This window comes from Crinia signifera, chromosome 6, assembly GCF_055691185.1.
Source record: "Crinia signifera chromosome 6, ASM5569118v1, whole genome shotgun sequence".
NCBI lineage: Eukaryota > Metazoa > Chordata > Amphibia > Anura > Myobatrachidae > Crinia > Crinia signifera.
The window spans coordinates 76,373,261-76,394,609 of NC_139222.1; positions in this window are offsets into that span (position 1 = coordinate 76,373,261).

The window sequence follows — 21,349 nt, forward strand, 5'->3', positions numbered from 1 at the left end:
GATGAATTCCCTGAGGGGAGTAGTTTGCTAAATGGGGTCACTTGTGGGGGGGTTCCACTGTATTGGTGCTTCGGGGGTCTTGCTAATGCAACATAGCACCCACCATTCATTCCACCAGAATCTGTGCTGCAAAATCCAAAAATCACTCCTTCCCTTCTGAGTCCTGCCATGCACCCAAATGGTGTTTTTTGGTCACATATGAGGCATTGCCGTACTCGGGAGAAATTGGGGCACAGATTTTGGGGTGCTTTGTCTCCTTCATTCCTTGTGAAAATGAAAAATTTTGAGCCAGAACTGCATTTTTGTGTAAAAAAATTTAATTTTTCATTTTCACAGCCCAGTTGTACCAAAATTGGTGAAACCCCTGGGGGTTTGAAATGTACACTATACCCCTAGATGAATTCCCTGAGGGGTGTAGTTTGCAAAATGGGGTCACTTGTGGGGGGGTTCCTAACTTTTAGCATCTTATGGTGCCTAGAAACCTACATGGTGCCTAAAAAATAATCTCATAAAAAGGTGGCTCCAAAATCAAGTAGGTGCTCCTTCTATTATGAAGCCTGTGGTTTGGTCAACGTGCACACTAGGGCCACATGTAGGATATTTATGAAAACAAAAGAATTGGGGGAATCAATTTTTAGTCACATTTCTCTAGTAAAATCTACTGTGTTCCTTAGAAAAATGTATTAAAATTGAAAATCTGCAAAAAAAATGACATTTTGAAATTTCACCTACACTTTGTTTTAATTCCTGTGAAACACCTAAAGGGTTAACAAACTTCCAAAATGCTGTTTTGAATACTGTGAGGGGTGCAGTTTTTGAAATGGCATCATTTATGGGGGTGTCTCACATACAAGTCCCTCAAAGTCACATCAGAACTGAACTGGTCCCTAAAAAAATCAGTGTTTGAAATTTTCTTGAAAATTTGAGAATTTGCTATTCATATTTTAAGCCTCCTAGTGTCCAAAAAAATTAAAAGGAGGTTGAAATAATGATGGCAACATAAGTAGACATATGGTCTTTGTTAGTTATTAACTATTTTGAGTGGTATGATTATTTGTCTCACAAGCAGAAAATTTAACATTTTGCAAATTGCAAAATTTTAAATTTTTTTACGACATTTTGGTATTTTTCACAAAAAAATACAGACTGTATCGACCAAAATTTACCACTAACTTGAAGTACAATGTGTCACGAGAAAACAATCTCAAAATCACTGGGATAAGTAAAAGCAAAAAAAAGTTATCCCCACTTAAGTGATACCTGTCAGATTTGAAAAAAAGGGCTCTGTCAGGAAGGCTACCTAATATATGATGACTATATAGGTTCAACCTAATGACTGTTGACCTATCATCCAGAACCCATGATTGCAATGTCACATTAGACTCACTGTACATCTGATCCACTGTGTAAACATTAGCATACCTCCCAACATGACCAATTCCAGGAGGAACACGATGCTCTGTTTCCCGGACTTTCCTCTTAATGTATGATTCCTATCACCTGTTTTAAACAGGTTCATTGATTAGAAAGGTGTTTCACTACAGATGATGGCAATCATTAATTAAGAGGAAAGTCCAGGAATAGAGCATCAGGAGAGGGTCATGTTGGGAGGTATGCATTGGAAATCTGAGTAACCCTCAAAATGGTCAGCTTCGGCATGCCCAGAAAATGGGGCCAGCTTGCCATTGTTTTCTGGAATGCTTGTGTTGCTGCCCCCAAATGACAGCAGCACGTTAAACATGTTGTGGCTATTGGGACTTGATGACAGGCATCACAAGACCCCATCTGCTCCTGCACAGATCATTAAACACGTGAGACAACGTTAATTACATTTACATAAATTATTGAATCAGGCCCACACTCTCCATTAATTACTGAGATTGGCATAAAATGGTGTGAGGCTGTGCTTGAGATCTCAAAACTGAAATGTGCACTAAACAAAAGAAGGGAACTGACCACACAGTATTAGATCATAGAAATGACGGTACTTGTTTCCTAGCAGGGTGCCCTGATTTCTTAGGTACGCAAACGTAGTGAAATCGCATCCCATGACTCCCATAGATGGAGAGTAGAATCTGTTCCTAAAACCCCACCAGTATCAACGCCACCCCGAAGCGTGGCGAGCGGCTGCAGAACGCGTCCTCCGACCTTTTCATACCCCCGCTATCCACGTCGGCGTGGAGTTGTCGGCGTGGAGTTGATTTTATATAGTGTGGCGAGCGCCCGAAGCGGGCGGGCCCCGCAGGGTATGTGGATTACTTTACATGTATTCCGTGTCCCCTCGCAAATGTAAGCACCCATCACATGGGTGCTTGTACAATAAAATATTGTATCGCATTTGGTGCACTGAGATCGGATTCGATATTTCATTGTATAAGCACTCCTGTGCACTTTATATGGACATCGCATTGCATGTATCGCATGCTACTATAACGCGTCATGCAATGTGATGCGATTTCACCACAGAGAATAGCCCAGTAAGCATTTATTGTACTGGGTGCCCTGCAAGGAAACAAGTACCGTAATGACTTACAGATGTGTCCACATACACATTTTCTTTTTTTGTGTCATATGTGTTACTATGTGGCACAGTTATTTGTTAGCCTCCTGCACACTAAGTTTTCACCAATAACTTGGGTTAGTACCTCATCCCTTTAATTCTGGACACATATTAGGTACATACTTGCCTACCTGACCCTCTCCATGAGGGAGAAAATGCTCTGTTCCTGGACTTCCCTGGTAATGTAGGATTGCCATCACCTGTGGTGAAACACCTTTCTTATCAATTACCTAGCTCCCCACAGGTGATGGCAATCATACATTACCAGGGAAGTCCTGGTACAGAGCATTTTCTCCCTGAAGGAGCGGGTCAGGTAGGCAAGTGTGATTAATTACACATGTTCTATGGCTGATTAAAACCATGTGAAATGGAGTCTCGAAGTCAACAAGCCACAGAACCTGTGTAATTAATATGTGTCCAGAATTAAAGGGATGAGGAGGTAACCCTACCAACAACAGATGAATTTGCTTGGTGGATTACATCTGCCAATTACTGGGATGCCACCTGGACTTACAATCAGACAAGGCTGCAAATGGGGACTGGGTCAGGTAATAACAGAACAGAATGATTGGGCTCACACTAGGGTAACCAGAACTCTCTCCAACTCCAATACTGTGACAGTAGTAATAGAATACAGCAATGCTTAGGTTGGTAATTAAAGGTGCCCACAGACGCTACAATTGTACTGTGCTATGCGTTTTTGACTGTACAATGGTTCTATACAATTTTTCTTCCAGCTTGCTATGAGATGTGCACTTGGATGCATGTGATGAACCCATGTTTGTAATGTTAAATTTCAGATGTAGTCTAAAAAGTACGTGCAGCACATACTTTTTTAGACATACAATATCGGGCTCCAGGGGACATAAACACCATCCAATAATTGTACATAAGATGCAATTTGTGCTTAAAAAGTACAAAACGCATTCGATAATTGTAGCGTCTGTGGGCACCTTAAGAATGATCAGATGATGTATCAACTAATGCAATGATGAACGGGATTGAGTGTAAACACCTTCTGATTACATGCACAATTACACATAATGTAATAATAAAACTCTGATAATATGCACAGGTGCATATGACGGAATAATAACACTTATAATGTGCAACAATGCACAGGGTGGAATACAATGTTTCACGAACCTGACTTATTTCACATTTGATTCCTCAATTTCAAGTGTTTCCCGGCTAGTTTGTGTCCATGTTGCAGCATCACATTTATGACTTCTGTAGTAATTACAGACTACTTGGGTTGTCTGCATACTGGGCTGCTCCATGTTGAGGTAATTCACACTCTGACTCCAGCACAGCATATATGATCAAGGTGTACACACACAGGTACTTCCTGGTTTGATTGAGGCTGCAGCTTGCAGCCAATAACATATAAGCAAGGTTCCCAGTATTCCAAATCACCTTTACCAACTAGTCTGTTCCCATACACACCTAAAGATTTATCTATCCAATCTGTCTGGTGGAAACAAAAGTCTGGTAATTTACTGGAGAAAATGAAAATCGACCACTTGCTCCTAAACGCTGGAGAACGGACAACAGTATTAAATACAGATTGGTTAAACCCATTTGATCGAACAGGTTTGTCCACATATTTTTTTGGGCAGTTTTCCAGCCTTTGTGAGCATTGATTGATCGTCGTATTCTTTCATTAATTGGCAGATTTTTGTTCACACCAGATAGACTGGAAAGATAAATCGGTACTTATGTAATATCTGGACTCCCGTTTTTCTTATGAGACCGCGTCTCCTCGCGGGGCTCGCTGCGCTCACCACGCTTCGGGCACGGTGGCTCGCTGCGCTCGCCACACTATATAAAATCAACTCCATGCGTAGTTGGATAGTAGGGGTATGAAAAAATGGGGTGCATTTAACATGGGAGTCCAGATAATACATAAGTACCGATAAATCTGTAAGTGTGTACCCAGCTTTACTCTCCAGAGTCAGCGTTCTAAGGGGTCATTCTGATTGACTTGCAAAGCTGTGAATTTTGAAGCTTTGCGAGTCAACTAAACGCCACCAGCATGAACGCCTGCCGCTCGCATGGCGAATATCCCCACATGCATGCGAATGTATGTTTTGCATAAAAAATTATTCATAGCCTTGCATGCTGGGCTGAAATCATTCAATGGTCACTTGAATCTAATGATTTCTCAAGGGTTTGCAAATCTAAGTCACTCTGGTGACTCAGATTTGTGGCTCCCTGGCTGGCAGCTTACATCCAGTGACATCAGCTGTCTGCCCCCGGCACTCACGTCATGGCCGAATCACCATGGGAACATTCAGCGTTTTTGTGGGGAAATGCTGAAAATGCTGGGCGTTTCAATTGGCACGAGCTGGGTCCAAGATATCCTCAGCAGAGCTCACTATTGGCTTCCAGGCCAAAATCCTATCATCGGCTCCCAATCCGATAGTGATACTATCATCTCTCCTGGCTCCCAGGCTGAAGGACTCTGCGGTTCCAAGACTGACTCTTCTATTGGGTCCCAGGCTGCACCATTTCTGAAAAGCTTTTCTGTACTTCAGTGTTCCTGTACTATATTACATTCATTCTGTTAAGTGCCTTGAGTCGGTTTCTAGACCGATAGTTTTGAGCATCGGCTTCCATGCCGGAATACAAACATCCATTTTCAGAACCAATAGTCACCAGCATCAGTTCCTAGACTTGTAGTTATCAGCATCACTTGCCTTACCGATTCCACCATCAGTTCCCATAGCAGTTCGTTCTAGAGCTTCCTACCTGCAATACTCATTTCCTGTGGTCTTCAGTCACACACAGGCACTTATTCTGATTAAGTCGGACGGCTGTGTGTTCATGGCCGGCCGGTGAAACTCACGTTTCAGTTGCTTAACTACAGTACATCCTAAATATAAAGTATCGGTCGCTAGTAATATCAAATGAGCTGCTGCAGGATTTGGTGTTCCTCCACAGCACAGTTGTCAGAATGCAGAGAAATGAAGTATGAAAATAGCATTGTGCAACGTTCAGAAATGATTTTTTTTCCTACTGCAGTAACCATACGGCTATATAACTGTATAAGAAAGCTTGATTATTGAAGTGCTTAATGAAAATAGTTTATAGATTCTATTTAACTTAGATATGCAGTATTCAGAGAGCTCAGCGCCAGCAGTAGATTTCTTCTTTAGTATTAACCAGTCATCATTTTTTTTTTTTTTTTTGGCATCTGCATTAAATGAAACTTAGTTTTATAGTTAGAATTGAAAAGTGTACATAGGAAAGAAGTACATGTCAGTCTGGCGTGTTTCCTCTCAATGCACTTTATAGACATTGACAAGATATTCGGAACAGAAGCTTCTCTATGCGCTCGTATTCCGAGCAGGTTTCTTCACAACATAGCAATCATCAAAGGATTTTCCAGCAGATGCTAAGTTTAGTGCTTTCTTTTCCAAAAGGTTAAGGAACTGAATACTGTAAATATTGTTTCTAAGGTTTTTTTTTTTTAAAAAAGAATATATGCTGAACAGAAACAAGAGACACTCCTAGCTGCTGATTATTTAAGCCCCCTACACATGTAGCGTTGGGAGTTTTAGTCTGAGCAACACTGAATCGCTCAGCACACAGCGCTGCACCAGCATCTGCTGAGCGATCTTTCCCTGCCCGAGTTCTCAATAGAGAGAATAGGGGCGATGAATAGATATTTCTCCATTTTAAAATACCATATATACTCGAGTATAAGCCGACTTTTTCAGCACATTTTTTATGCTAAAAAAGTCCCCCTCAGCTTATACTCGATTCAGGGGCCAGAAGTGAAGTGCCATCTTGGCTGGTCCCGCTGATGCTGTGCTGAGCCACCGGAGATTGCGCTGCCGGGTCCCACTGCCCAGTCTCTCCCTCTGCCTCACCACTCTCAGGTACAGGTGCTTTCAGCAGGGGAGGGAAGCGAAGCGCCATCTTGTCTGGTCCCGCTGACGTTGTGCTGTGGTGAAATGAGCCACCAGAGATCACGCTGCCGGTCCTGCTGCCCAGTCTCTCCCTCTGCCTCACCACTCTTACGTACCGGTGCTTTCAGCGGGGGTCGGAAGTAAATCGCCATCTTGCCTGGTCCCGCTGATGCTGTGCTGCGGTGCACTAAGCCGCCGGAGATCGCGCTGCCGGGTCCCCCAGTCTCTCCCTCTGCTTCACCACTTTCAGGTACCGGTGCTCCCTCTGTTTCTCTCTAACTGCCACACCTTTGCTAGGAGTAGCGGGGACAGTGCGTGGCTGGGCAGTTCTCATAGTTGCCGTTTGTACAGCCGAGGGGGCGTTCCACTCACTCTCACCTCTCTCCTGCACTAATCGGCCACGATTGCTGTAAATCATTGCAGGTTACTGAGGCTTGGTCCCTTCACTGTGTGACCCTTGTGCAGCTCTGTTCATTACCATATCCTGTTTGGGGTGGCTTTGGGCTCACAGTCACAATGGGGAAATCTGCTCATGCTGCCCAGATGGTCCCATACTGCTCAGCAGCCTCTGCAGGCTGCTAATCCCCCCCTCACCCTCAGCAAGATTCTTCCCCAGATGTTGCAGTGCAGTCAACATAGCAAATATTGCTTGCCATAATGGCCATCTAATTTCCCACCGTAGGCTTATACTCAGGTCAATAAGTTTTCCCATTTTTTGGGGGTTAAATTAGGTGCCTCGGCTTATACTCGGGTCGAGTTATACTCGAGTATATACGGTATCTAGCCCAGCGATAGCACATACACACTCAGCAAATGTGTGCTTATTTTCAAAGCAATCTATTCAAATCACTTAGAAAATAGGCAAAAATTACAACATGTGTAGGCCCTATTACAGTTATTACTATAGTCACGCATACACTTTAGTGTTTATTCTAGCACCTTGCATCTTTCAAAACCCATGCAGTTCCTCTTCCGTGCCTGGGGTGTCGTTCTCTGCTGTGATGCTTCTAGCACATGTCTGGTTGGCATATCAGTGCTGAAATATAGACCACAGTATGCTAGAGGCACCACAGCATATAGGCACTTATTCTAGTTCAGGGATAGCTAACTCCAGTCCTCGAGAGCTACCAACAGTTAATGTTTTCCAGCTCAGCTCGCAGCAATCGTTACTGACTAACACATTTTAAAAGTTACACAGGTGGAACTAAATACATTGAAAACGTTAACGGTTGGTAGCTCTCGAGGAATGGAGTTGGCTACCACTGTTCTAGTTGATTCAGACGGATGCATATTTCGGACAGGAACCGAGTGTTCTTAGCCTCGCCTACCGTACGGATCACTCACACCGTCCGAATGCGGTAAGACACTGAGTGAATGGACTGCGAGTGGATGTTTCATGTGAACACCTCCCCCATCTGTGGGAACCTCCCCCATCCTCTGATGGTCACCGACCATCGAATGATGGACCGAGTGGTCAGGCAGCCCCGAGTGCTCAAGACCAGTCGGACATTTTTCCGTGTGAAAGCAGGGATATGGGCGGGCAGCTGAAATCCGGCTATGTCAGCTGCCTGCCCCCCCCCCCCCCCCCCTACACGCATCACGGGCGGATTGCCATACGTACGCCCAGCGGTTTTTTGGGAACGCCCATGAAACGTGGGGCATACGCATATGGTAATGAGCCCAAACAGCCCTTCACGCCCCCCTCCACTCCCTGCTCGGATGGTTCCATATGATCGTTTTCTGCACGGAATTCATGCCATGTTTGGACATGCAAGGCGTTCGCACATGTGCAGAAACACCTTTGCACATGCGCAAACACAAAACATCAGCCGTCCGAACGCACATGCAGCCATCCGACTTAATCAGAATAAGGGCCTGTGTGTCAACTAAGCACCCCAGGAGAGAACTCTCCACTAGTGTGACTATCCTAAATATTGTTCCAACTATTTAGCAGTGCTCCCAAAAGAGAGTCTTCTGTTTTCTACCTTTTAACAATCTATATTCCCTACAACATGTACACACACACACACACACACACACACACACACACACACACACACAGAAAGACATTCTAGGGTTAATTTTTTGTTGGGAGCCAATTAACCTACCAGTATATTTGTGTATTGTGGGAGTAAATTCTGTAATGCAGCTCAGATCAGTAATACATGCAGGGGCATTAATATAAAAGCTTTATCCCTGCTTCTTCTATGTACAGTGAAATTTAACCCAACATTCTGCATTAGGCCCATAGGCGAACACAGGTTGCCCAGAACCCCCCCTCCTCTTAGCAAGTACCTTAAATTCTGCCAACAATAACTGGTATATAAAATACATCAAGCAGTGTAAGGGACACAGCAGAGCTGCTGCACGTGCCCAGTGTACCAGCTTCTTCTACCGCATTTACTGTGTGTGTGGATCTGAGCCCTCAAACATCGCAATGGACCAGAGAGTAGCTGCCAGGCGGAAGAGACAGGAGCCTTACCATGAAGTGGGAGATTGTGAGTTTAGAAAGTGCAATACTGGTTCTATTAGGTTTGTGTATTTATTTATTATGATATATTTAACCTTTTCCTGACCATTTATCTTATTTAAGTGTTTGAAACAGCCTATACTGTAGACAGTGTATAAAAAGATTAATTTTCAGGGCGGATACAACTCCCCCAGACTCCCTTACTTACGCCAATGTGCTGCAGGGTGGGAGATTTTGGATTTACATTTGGAAACCCCCCTTCAAAATCCTGCGTTTGCCACTGAAGCCCACTGTTGAAAATCAACTCTACAAAAACCACATTATTTCTTTGCCTATGGTACACATTTCCTGGAAATATGTTGTACAGTAGTCTGTTATGTGATTGTTTTAAAGCTCCTCTATAGCTACATAATAGACATCCCTTCAGCAGAGGCGTAGCAAGGGCGGTGCCACCGGAGCACACGCTCCAGGCGCCGGAAGACAGCAAGGCGCCGGAGCTGTGCCGGCACCGCCAGCTTGCACGCTTCCCCGTCCGCTCCTTCGTCCGCTCCCCCGCTCCGCTGTGTCCGGGAGTAGTGTTACTATGTAAATTCATATCTCCCGCTGGACCGCGCTAGCCAATAGGCACTTGCGGTCCAGCAGCCAATCAACTGGTGGCTGCTGGACCGCGAGCCCCTATTGCCTATCGCGGTCCAGCGGGAGATATGAATTTTACATAGTAACACTTCTCCCGGACACAGCGGGCGGGGAGCTGGGAGCAGGCAGGCCCGGCGACAGGGGAGGGGGTGCACGCATGCTGCATCTATCAGCCCCCTGACGGCTCAGGCATTGGGGGGACTGAGTAAGGTGTACTCCCTCCTGCACACTACTGCTCCCACCCTCCCTCCCTCCTGCACACTACTGCTCCCACCCTCCCTCCTGCACACTATTGCTCCCACCCTCCCTCCCTCCTGCACACTACTGCTCCCACCCTCCCTCCCTCCTGCACACTACTGCTCCCTCCTTCCCTGCTGCACACTACTACTGGCGGTGCATTGAAAATAGCAGCCGGTAGCGGGCTGCTGCACAGTTCTGTCCCCCTTGGCATCGAGCATGAAGCCCCTTGGCATTGAACATGTAAGTAAGTGGCACTTATATGTCAAATGTGTAATTGAGGAGTGTTATATAGTATGTCATGGGCATTGCGGAGTGTTATATAGTATGTCATTGGCATTTCGGAGTGTTCTATAGTATGTCATGGGCATTGAGGAGTGTTATATAGTATGTCATGGGCATTGCGGAGTGCTATATAGTATGTCATGGGCATTGCAGAGTGTTATATGGTATATCATGGGCATTGTGGAGTGTTATATAGTATGTCATGGGCATTGCGGAGTGTTATATAGTATGTCATGGGCATTGCGGAGTCATGGGCATTGCGGAGTGTTATATAGTATGTCATGGGCATTGCGGAGTGTTATATAGTATGCAATGGGCATTGCGGTGTTATATATTATGCAATGGGCATCATGTGTGGGCGTATGTTTAATTGGAATTACAAAGTTCACTAAAATGTGCAATGGGCATTACGGTGTGTGTGGTATAATGTTGGCCATGCCCGCTTTTCACTGCGCAGGAGCCTCACCTACTACAAATTGGGGGGGGCGCGAAACATGCCCTTGCTCCGGGCGCCGTGGCACCTAGCTACACCACTGCCCTTCAGTGTAATGCTGCCCATACATATGTGCGATTCGATCTCGGGTTCGATTTCCCTTGAAGCTCAGCATTCGATAAATCACACGAAAAAAGCATTGTAGTGCATTAGATTTTGCATTCGATCATGCGAGTTATCAAATGCACCATTTGATAAAAAAAGAGGAGGGGCCAGGAAGTGACCAGAACTCTTCAAGAATCGCACGTCGGCATTTAGAAAAATCGCATGCGCACAAAACAGCATTCGACCGCACGTACAATTCAAGAAATATTATGTGCAGTACATAAGACCATGAGACGCGACATTCGAGTGGTGTGCCTGTGCATCGCTTCGAATGGTACACATTTTGTGCATCCAATCATTCGATTTGTTGGCCAGATGCAGTCGAAATCGAAGGATTGGATGCGATCTCTCACATATGTTTGGGCAGCATAAGGTTGCTGTTTTAATGCAAAAATGGGAAAAAAAAGAAACTTGCATTACATATTTATAAAGGAATAATGTATAATCTGTAAAACTTGGGGGATTTTTTGTTATTTTTCTGCAAATGTTAAATAAAACATATTGGCATAAGCAATTCAACAAAAAGAGCTATTATTTTGCATATTTACAGTAGTCAGATTTCCCATATGACAAGGTAATATGAAATACCAAAATAATAGTGTTATAACTGCCTAATATCCATTAAACCAGCATAACAATTACTTGGCTTTTTCAAGCTGCAACTTTTAAATGAAGCATCTTGTAGTTAATGCCAAGCTACTTTCATATCAATTAATTTTTAAAGTTCCTTTAATGTGTTTTGTAGCCCAGTCAGGGCTGGTGCAAGGCACCGGAGCGCCCCAGGCGAGTCGGGGTGGGGGCGCCCCGGTGCCGGGGGGGGGGGAGGGGGGTGGTACCTGTGTAAAAAACTTGCGGCCCCGGTGTCTCTGCAGTGCTGTAGCGGGCAGGGGTGTCCGTGCCGTGGGGGAACCTGCGGCGCTGTCATTGTGTACAAAGCTGGCGGCGGCCGGTGGGGTCCATGCAGTGAATAGAAAATAACTAGCGCTTCCCGCGCCGCCGCGCGCATAGTGCTAGTTATTTTCTATTCACTGCAGGGACCCCGCCGGCCGCCGCCAGCTTTATACACAATGACAACGCCGCAGGTTCCCCCACGGCACGGACACCCCTGCCCGCTACAGCACTGCAGGGACGCCGGGGCCGCAAGTTTTTTACACAGTTCGCTGGGGGTGAGGGGCGAACTGCCACCCTCCAGGTGCCGGCGCCCTAAGCAAATGCCTAGAGCTGCCTAGTGGTGGCGCCGGCCCTGAGCCCAGTTGTGTAGCTGATATTCTATGGTTGTGTTAGCAGTTAAGATTTGGGGTGAAATTTAATAGGATGAGAGATCCAGAAAGTGAGAGATTTGGTAAGAAATCTTTAATTTTTTTTTAAAAGCAGCAATCATTTACACTGCAAAATCAAACTAGTTTTGCAGTGTAAATGATTGCCGCTTTAAAAAAAAACTGGGGATTTCTTACCAAATATCTCACTTTCTGAATCTCTCATCTTATTAAATCCCCCCTTGATTTCTAATTGCTGGGTCTATATACTTTCTATTCACAAAAATAAAAAATAAATGTGCATAGTCATTTTTTATGTTGTTTTTCATTTAAATGTGTAATCCTTAACACTTCATATGTTCAGTGTATACAGATGGAGGCCCTCTCAACTATCTTCCTTAGGTCTTGGCTCACCATGGCTATCCTATTATTCTCAGCAGCAATACAATACATAGAACAATACAGTAGGGGATTAGCAGAGTAAACCTATTACTACCTTAATCTTCTGAAAGGGCTAGATGAGGAGGGCTCCATCTTTAGCACTGTATGTCTTTAATACTTTTGGAATTTATTATGATTACCAAAACCAGAGCATCATTTGCATAGAAATACATGTATGGACGGCAGTCAGGATGCCAGTGTTCAGTATACCATTGAGGGCATCCCGTCTGCCGTCAGAAGACTGGTGCTGGAACCTCAGAAGGATTAGGATGCCAATGAGAGAATACCAACATCGGGCATCCCGATCGGTAAGTATGCAAGGTAGGCTAGCATGCTTCTAGGATAGGGGGGAGTAAGGCACTAGTGGGGGAACGTAGGGTTAGGATGGGGGGGGGGGGGTGTTAGAATTAGGCTGCTGCAAGGGGGTGGGGTTAAGATTTAGGCTCTTGCAAGGGGGTGGTTAGGTTTAGCTGTTGGGTTACAAGGGATAGGTTTAAGCACTAGCAGGGAGGGTTAGGATTGTATACTGCAAGGGAGTGTGTGTGTGTGTGTGTGTGTGTGTGTGTGTGTGTGTGTGTGCGGGGGGGGGGGGTGGTTAGGACATTGTCAGAGCCCCCTGTAAGTCCTGATAATAGGATTAAGCACCCTGAAATATTGAGTAAAACAATATTTTTTCTTTATCATAAGCAAGACTTGGAGTGCTGCTGCCTTGTGCTTTCTACATAAGGGGTATGTTATTTTCATCATAGAATGTGGCCATTTAAAAAAAAAAAATAATAATTACAGATCTCTTGTCTTTTATGTGAATTATGATGCATAGCTTCAAAATACAGTAGATGTACGATATAAACTGTAGTAATACAAGACAAGTACAATTTAATGTGTTTTTATAGGTGTTGTTTGCTTTCTTTGCTGAAAAACATACAGTAGGTTGACATTTAATTAAAAACTCTCGCTCAACTTTGCTGTAACTTGTTACATGTACTGAATGATTAAAAGTAATAGCCTTTGTTACAATTACATTTTCTGCTTCTCTATGTTGTTGATGTACAGTAAATGTCAATTTTTCTCTGTAGTACATGACATACCATGAGTTTCAGTTGCGTTTAATATTTATAAAATAGATGTTCTTGTAACTAACTTTACATACATGTAACCAGTGGCGGCTCTTACCGTTTTGTAGGAGGGAGGTTGCCGCAATGCCCCCCCCTCTGATGTCGCTGCCACCACCGCGTTCTCCGGCCACTGCCCTCCCTGGCCGCCAGTCCCCTGCATGGGGCCAGAGCCGGATTTGCCACTATGTTGGAAACTCACCACAGCAGGGGGAGGTTGGAGGAAAGGACGAAAAGCCGCACTATGGGGGGTAGGAGAGAGGCGGAGAGGATGAGTACCCGCTGCTGTCGCTGTCAGAAGCCGCTGCTGTCGCTGTCAGAAGCCGCCGCTGACGGTGACCATGAGGGGGGAGAGAAGAGGATCCACTGCTGCTGCCCAGGCCTGCTCCACAGACACAGGAAGAGCCGCTGCTGCTGATGACTGGTGCCGCAGCTTGGGGAAAGATGTAGCCAGCTGTAGCAGTCTGAAGACCCAGTGATGGTGAGCACCCCTCAGTCCGTTTGTCAGTCTGTCCTCCCTGTCATTCTATCTTTGCCCCCCACCCTTCTCTCCATCTATGCTGTCCCCCTGTCCATTCGTCTGTCAGTCTGCCCCCAGAATGGTGTTCTGCCATCCTTCTATGCCCCCTGTACATCCATCTGTGCCTACCAACTATTTATCTTTTTATCTGTGGTGCTCTGCCCCATTTGTCTATGTCCTCCCTCCCACCTATCTATCTATGGTGCTTTCCCCTATCTGTCTATTTCATCTGTCCATCTGTCTATGCCCACCACCTATCCATTTTTCTATGATGCTCTGCCCTCATCTGTCTATGTCCCCCACCCATACATCTATGCCCACCACCTGTCCTTTCGATCTTACTATCAATGGTGGAAAAAAAGGATTGCTCTACTAGAAAGCAATGAATGGGCGCTTAGTGTATGAGGTGCCTTCCCAAGCGGCTGCTGGGGTACAGGGGTAGTCAGTCCCTGTCGATAAGAAGGACAAGCAAAATATACAAAAAAGCAGCGCTGGAGTTACAATGAACACAATTGGGGTTGAAATATATGAAAAATGTTTATATATCAATTAAAATAACACAGTTACATATACAATACATACATTAAAATAAAAAACATTAGTAAAAATTGATCTCACTCTGTGGTTGGATCGAGAAAGGCACCTGGGACATTGCCCAGATAATGTCTGTCCGATTTGTAAGTGCACTTTTTAGTAGGTAATCGGCCAAATGGGAATGGATGAAGGTTGATGGGATGCCGGTTCACTGGTCCTCACTATATGGCGGAGAGCTGCTTGATACCACTGGAGGGGTCAGTGAGGGGGTTCCGGATATGTCCCTGTGTCCTGGGCCCTTCAAAGACCAATTGATATGGGGATCTGACTTTGGCGCGAATCTGGTCCTCTATGGCCGTTACATAGACGATTTATTCTTTATTTGGGATGGGGACTTCACGTCTATTCACTCCTTTGTTTCTCACCTCAATTCCAACACATTTAATTTATCATTTACCTTTACCCACCACCCATCCACTATAGATTTCTTAGATATCACAGTGGAGGTTGCTGATGGCAAGATCCACACCTCCAACTATCAAAAATCTGTTAATACTAACTCATACCTTAACTTTAAAAGCTCCCATCACCCGATGTGGATAAAAAACATCCCTAAAGGGCAAATGCTCCGACTTAGACGGAATTGTTCCCGTCTGGAGACGTTTGACACCCAAGCCACGGGAATGATGGAAGCATTCCAAAACTGTGGATATCCTAAACAGCTAATAGAGGGGGCATATGACTCAACTAGAAAAAGAGACAGAGTATCCCTCCTCCAAAATAATCAAAATAATAAAAAAGACAAAACCCCCAGAGAAGATAGGAATATCTCATTCATATCTAAATTTAACAGCCAATATCAGGATATACAAAAAATCATTCGCAAAAACTATTGTATCTTGAAACAGGACAGAACACTTAAAGATATAATACCTGAGGATCCATGTTTTATATTCCGTAAAAACAAATCTATAAAGAACATCCGGTACTTATGTATTATCTGGGCTCCCATGTTAAATGCACCCCATTTTTTCATACCCCTACTATCCAATTACGCATGGAGTTGATTTTATATAGTGTGGCGAGCGCAGCGAGCCACCGTGCCCGAAGCGTGGTGAGCGCAGCGAGCCCCGCGAGGGTACGCGGTGTCATAAGAAAAACGGGAGCCCAGATATTACATAAGTACCGAACATCCTTGCTCCTAGCTTTTTAAAAACCATCAAAAATGAGAACACACCTAACCATGTCTCTAATTGGTTAGATCAGAGAAATGTGGGGTGCTTTAAATGTGGCAAAGTAAGATGCATTACCTGCAACCATATAACAAATAGACTAATCAATATAGAATTAGCACATGAGTCACTAAATATTAGAGGTTTTATTAATTGCGAAACGACCTACGTTATATACATGCTATCTTGTAGCTGTAATCTGAGATACGTGGGCAGGACTACCAGGTCCCTCAAAATTCGGTTCCTAGAACATCGTAGGAACATTTTGAGGGGCTATCAAATGCACAGTGTATCTAGACATTTCGGGGAATCACACAATAATGATCCGAGGTGTCTACAGGTAACTGGTCTTGAGACCATACCCCCCACTAAACGAGGGGGAGACCGATATCGCACTCTCTGCAAGCAGGAAATATATTGGACCTTCAAGTTGATAGCCTATACCCCAGAGGCCTCAATGAGGCAATGGAATTAAATATAGTATTGTAGATCCATATAATCTTGCTTGCAAGTATATAATAATAAAAATAACAATATATGAAAAAACATCATGCATCTCCTGTATCAATGATATTTTTGTGAAAACACCTGAAAAAACCATCGGTAAAAATAACTCACAAAAACAACTCATGAATAACAACATATAGAGTTTCATCGATGAATACAGGATCCTTCAGTTGAAAAGATCTGTCTTTTCAAATCATTTTATATTTTATATATTTATTTTTTATTTAGTTTTCAGTGTTAATCTATCTTCAATAGCAAAAGTATGTGTACCATCTTTCGAGATAATGATAACTTTTTGCTACAAATCATCTGTTTCCTATACCTTAAAGAATATCTATTTGGATATAGCTCCCAACAAGATTCCTACAAGGTCCACCAATCGAACCTTACCCTATATATGTTTTTTCTATATCTTTATTTCAGTACATTTCTTTAATTATGTTTTTATTTATATTCTCATTTGGAACAATATGCGTTAACTACCTCAAGAGGGCGCAAATAGCGCTAGATTTCTAAGTGTTAATTATGAATAAAGTTGAGTGACAAGTCCATATCAATGCATTAGAGTTTACTTCCTCGAATAGTTCCGCCCCGCCACCGCAAACATCTCCAAAACCATGGAGATGAACTAAATATCCCCAGGAAGCACTATAAACTCATAGACACATAGAGGACGCTGTGATGCGGTCACGCAGCGTCACCTGGTCACTTACATCGTGACCAATAGAATCACATCACTTCCGGTAAACCAGGAAGTGATCAGGAAATAACCATCGGCAGGTGGAACGCATATGCGTTCCACCCACGCAATTCATACCAACACTAAACTTTTAAACACTCGTTTTCTCCTCCAGACAGTCTCACTGGTAGACTGAACAGCACCATTCATATAGAACCAAATAATACTACATAAACCACCGAATATGTGCTTATATTAAACCCGGATCGAACACATGACCTCTGACCCGGAAGTGATATATTAAGTCTTATTACTTCTTTCTTTAATTTTCTGTATTTCCACTATATATAAAAACAAAATAAGGATAACTTTTATTATGTATAAGTTACAACTGTCTCCTGTTTAACAGAAAATAATAAAATTGTGAATTTTAGAGTTGATTGTTTTAATTGAATGACAATTGGTCACCTATCACTGGGGGTATATATACAGCTACCCTCCACACCATAAGGCACCTTTGAAAAAGCCACAAGCCAGTGGCAAAACGCGTCAGGTGTAGCCCCTCACATCTGTGTCATTGGATCGGTTTATGATCTCCACCATCTGCCGTTTGGGATTACAATCTTTACTTGCCTCTGGAACCCTTCAGAGATACACAACTCCAGGTGAGCCCTGCCATCTTAGCCACCTGTAGAGACTGTGCTCCATCTCAAACACAATCGACCATTGGGTCCCCACCACCTCCTCCACCCACCAGAGTGACCGGGGTGAACAGCCATCCACTCCTCCAGTTGAGCAAACAACATCATAGCCACCTGTATTGAGGTCTAGGATCCCCATAATAGGGTCACAATTGGAGAACCAACATATCTCCTCCCATTTGTGTGTGCTAAAAACCACAGTGACTCATATCCATCAAAGTCACACAAAGGAGCTTTCCCCACTGTATGGGTACAGAGTGCCCCATTTTTCAAAAAAATCTTTGAAGGGCCCAGGACACAGGGACATATCCGGAACCCCCTCACTGACCCCACCAGCGGTATCAAGCAGCTCTCCGCCATATAGTGAGGACCAGTGAACCGGCATCCCATCAACCTTCATCCATTCCCATTTGGCCGATTACCTACTAAAAAGTGCACTTACAAATCGGACAGACATTATCTGGGCAATGTCCCAGGTGCCTTTCTCGATCCAACCACAGAGTGAGATCAATTTTTACTAATGTTTTTTATTTTAATGTATGTATTGTATATGTAACTGTGTTATTTTAATTGATATATAAACATTTTTCATATATTTCAACCCCAATTGTGTTCATTGTAACTCCAGCGCTGCTTTTTTGTATATTTTACTATCAATGGTGCTCTGCCCCCATCTATGCCTCCTGCCCATTCATATATGCCCGCTACCCGTCTGTCTTTCTGTCCATGGTGCTCTGCCCCATCATGATTCATGTCGGGGGTGGTGCCGCTTGTCACTCGCTGCTGCCCAATCTGCCATAAACATGAATATTTGCGGTCCTGCGTCCTGGTTCATAGGCTCTTTCAATTGGCTCACCGGCTCAGGCTCACTGCCATCCGGCGCCCATTGGAATACACACAGCCTATTGGCTGCTGTGTATAGAACAGGCATGCAGGGGCGGAGATAGCTGAGCCGAGCCTCCGGGTCCAGGTGGGCGGCCAAATATAATGTGCCTAGGGGTGGCCTGACCCCTAAATCCGGCCCTGGCCAGCGCATGCACAGTAACTTAATACATACTGCGCTTGCGCTGACCCAAGCCTCCATGGGCTGCCTTTGCAGCAGCCCCCGGAGGCTTAATCAGGTTCCCAGGTCCGATGCATGCGCAGTGTGGTCCAGATGTACTGCACATGTGCAGAACCATTTTGGGGGCTGCTTTGCATTTGCGCACAGAGAGGCATCCCGGAGGGAGGGAACACCTCCCAATGGGACTGCCTTGAGTGACTGGCAGGTCGGACTTCCAATAGGAAGTCACTGCCAGTCACATTGATGCCAGAGCAGTCTCACAGACTGCATCTGGCTTCATTTTAGGCAGAGATAGTGGCGGATTCTACCTGGGTGGATGCAGCCCTGCAGCCCATATGTAAAAACTGCCATTGCATGTAACTAGTATTATACAGATAATATAATACAGGAAACTTTGTTCTATGCAATAGTATAAGAACAAACTCAATTCTACTTCGTAAATCAGAGAAATAATGCTTCTCACCCATGTTTTAAATGTCAACACTACAAAATATTAACTAAGGATGAGCGCGTTTGGATCCTAGAGATCTGAACTTTCCTGTCCGCTACCATCCTGCCATGACACCCACTTGTGTCGCTTAGCATAGTCAACCAGCTACCTCAGTGCAACATTTTTGGCCTAAAAACAATATTGTGAGGTGTCCAGAGTAGAGTGAAAATGAATATTATTGAAATTAATAATAGCGTAGCATGTTTAAATAATTAAAAAAAATTACGCAATATAAAAAAAAGGTACTCTTTACCTATCACGGCGCCCATCGCGGGCATCGCGGGTACATTTATGTCTGGCCGCGACGCCTAGGGGTGGCCTGACCCCTAAATCCGGCCCTGGCCAGCGCATGCACAGTAACTTAATACATACTGCGCTTGCGCTGACCCAAGCCTCCATGGGCTGCCTTTGCAGCAGCCCCCGGAGGCTTAATCAGGTTCCCAGGTCCGATGCATGCGCAGTGTGGTCCAGATGTACTGCACATGTGCAGAACCATTTTGGGGGCTGCTTTGCATTTGCGCACAGAGAGGCATCCCGGAGGGAGGGAACACCTCCCAATGGGACTGCCTTGAGTGACTGGCAGGTCGGACTTCCAATAGGAAGTCACTGCCAGTCACATTGATGCCAGAGCAGTCTCACAGACTGCATCTGGCTTCATTTTAGGCAGAGATAGTGGCGGATTCTACCTGGGTGGATGCAGCCCTGCAGCCCATATGTAAAAACTGCCATTGCATGTAACTAGTATTATACAGATAATATAATACAGGAAACTTTGTTCTATGCAATAGTATAAGAACAAACTCAATTCAACTTCGTAAATCAGAGAAATAATGCTTCTCACCCATGTTTTAAATGTCAACACTACAAAATATTAACTAAGGATGAGCGCGTTTGGATCCTAGAGATCTGAACTTTCCTGTCCGCTACCATCCTGCCATGTTTCCGAGCCGAAAACGAGGCCAAATTTCATCTTCCTGCTGTCGGATTCTTGCGAGAATGGAACTCTATATAAGTCCCAGCTTCTGGTGCCATCTTCAGTTTGCATGTGAAATTCAGACAGCACGGATGTGTCCATGCTATCTGCAGAGGGGAAAGCATTGGGGACTGCAGGGGGGACAAACTAAAGGGGACAAACTAATGGGGGAACTATCAGGCTGCCTAACTTAATGGGGGCTGCTTAAGGGGGACAACTACTGGCAGGGAAAACAAAAAAGTACATCTACTAAAGGGAAAATACTGAGCTGGAAACTATTATCGGCCATAACTTGTGGGGGAAACTTTACTAAAGGTGAACAACTAAGGGAGAACTATTGTGGGGAAACTATACTAAGGGGGAACTACTGAAAGTACAACTACTAAGGGGGCGTTACTAAGGCTACTATTATGGGGCAGTACTAAGGGGGGCTGCTATATGGGACTGCTGTGGGGGACAACTAAGGGTCTCTCTCTTTTATTTTTACTGCAGGGCTGCACGGTGTCCCATATCAGTCCAGGTGTGCTGCCCAGTGTGCCTTATCAGTCCAGTTGTGTTGCCCAGTGTCCCGTATCAGTCAAGAGGAGCTGCCCCCCCACCCTTTTATGATTAAAAGAAAAAAAAGGTGTTTTTTGTTTTAAGTGTGTCTTACCAGTCCAGGGGTGCTACTAAGTGCATTGTATCAGTCCACCCACCCACTTGTGTCGCTTAGCATAGTCAACCAGCTACCTCAGTGCAACATTTTTGGCCTAAAAACAATATTGTGAGGTGTCCAGAGTAGAGTGAAAATGAATATTATTGAAATTAATAATAGCGTAGCATGTTTAAATAATTAAAAAAAATTACGCAATATAAAAAAAAGGTACTCTTTACCTATCACGGCGCCCATCGCGGGCATCGCGGGTACATTTATGTCTGGCCGCGACGCGACCGTCGCGATGCCCGCGATTTCCCATTGAAACCCATGTTAAACATGGAAATCGCGTCGGTCGCGTCGCGGCCGGCCATAAATCTACCCGCGATGCCTGCGACGCGATGCACCCGATTTCCCATAGCAATCAATGTTAAATGGCCCGACCGACACGATTTTCCTGTTAAATGCCTCAATGGACCCGATGTGGCCATAGGAAACAATGTTAAA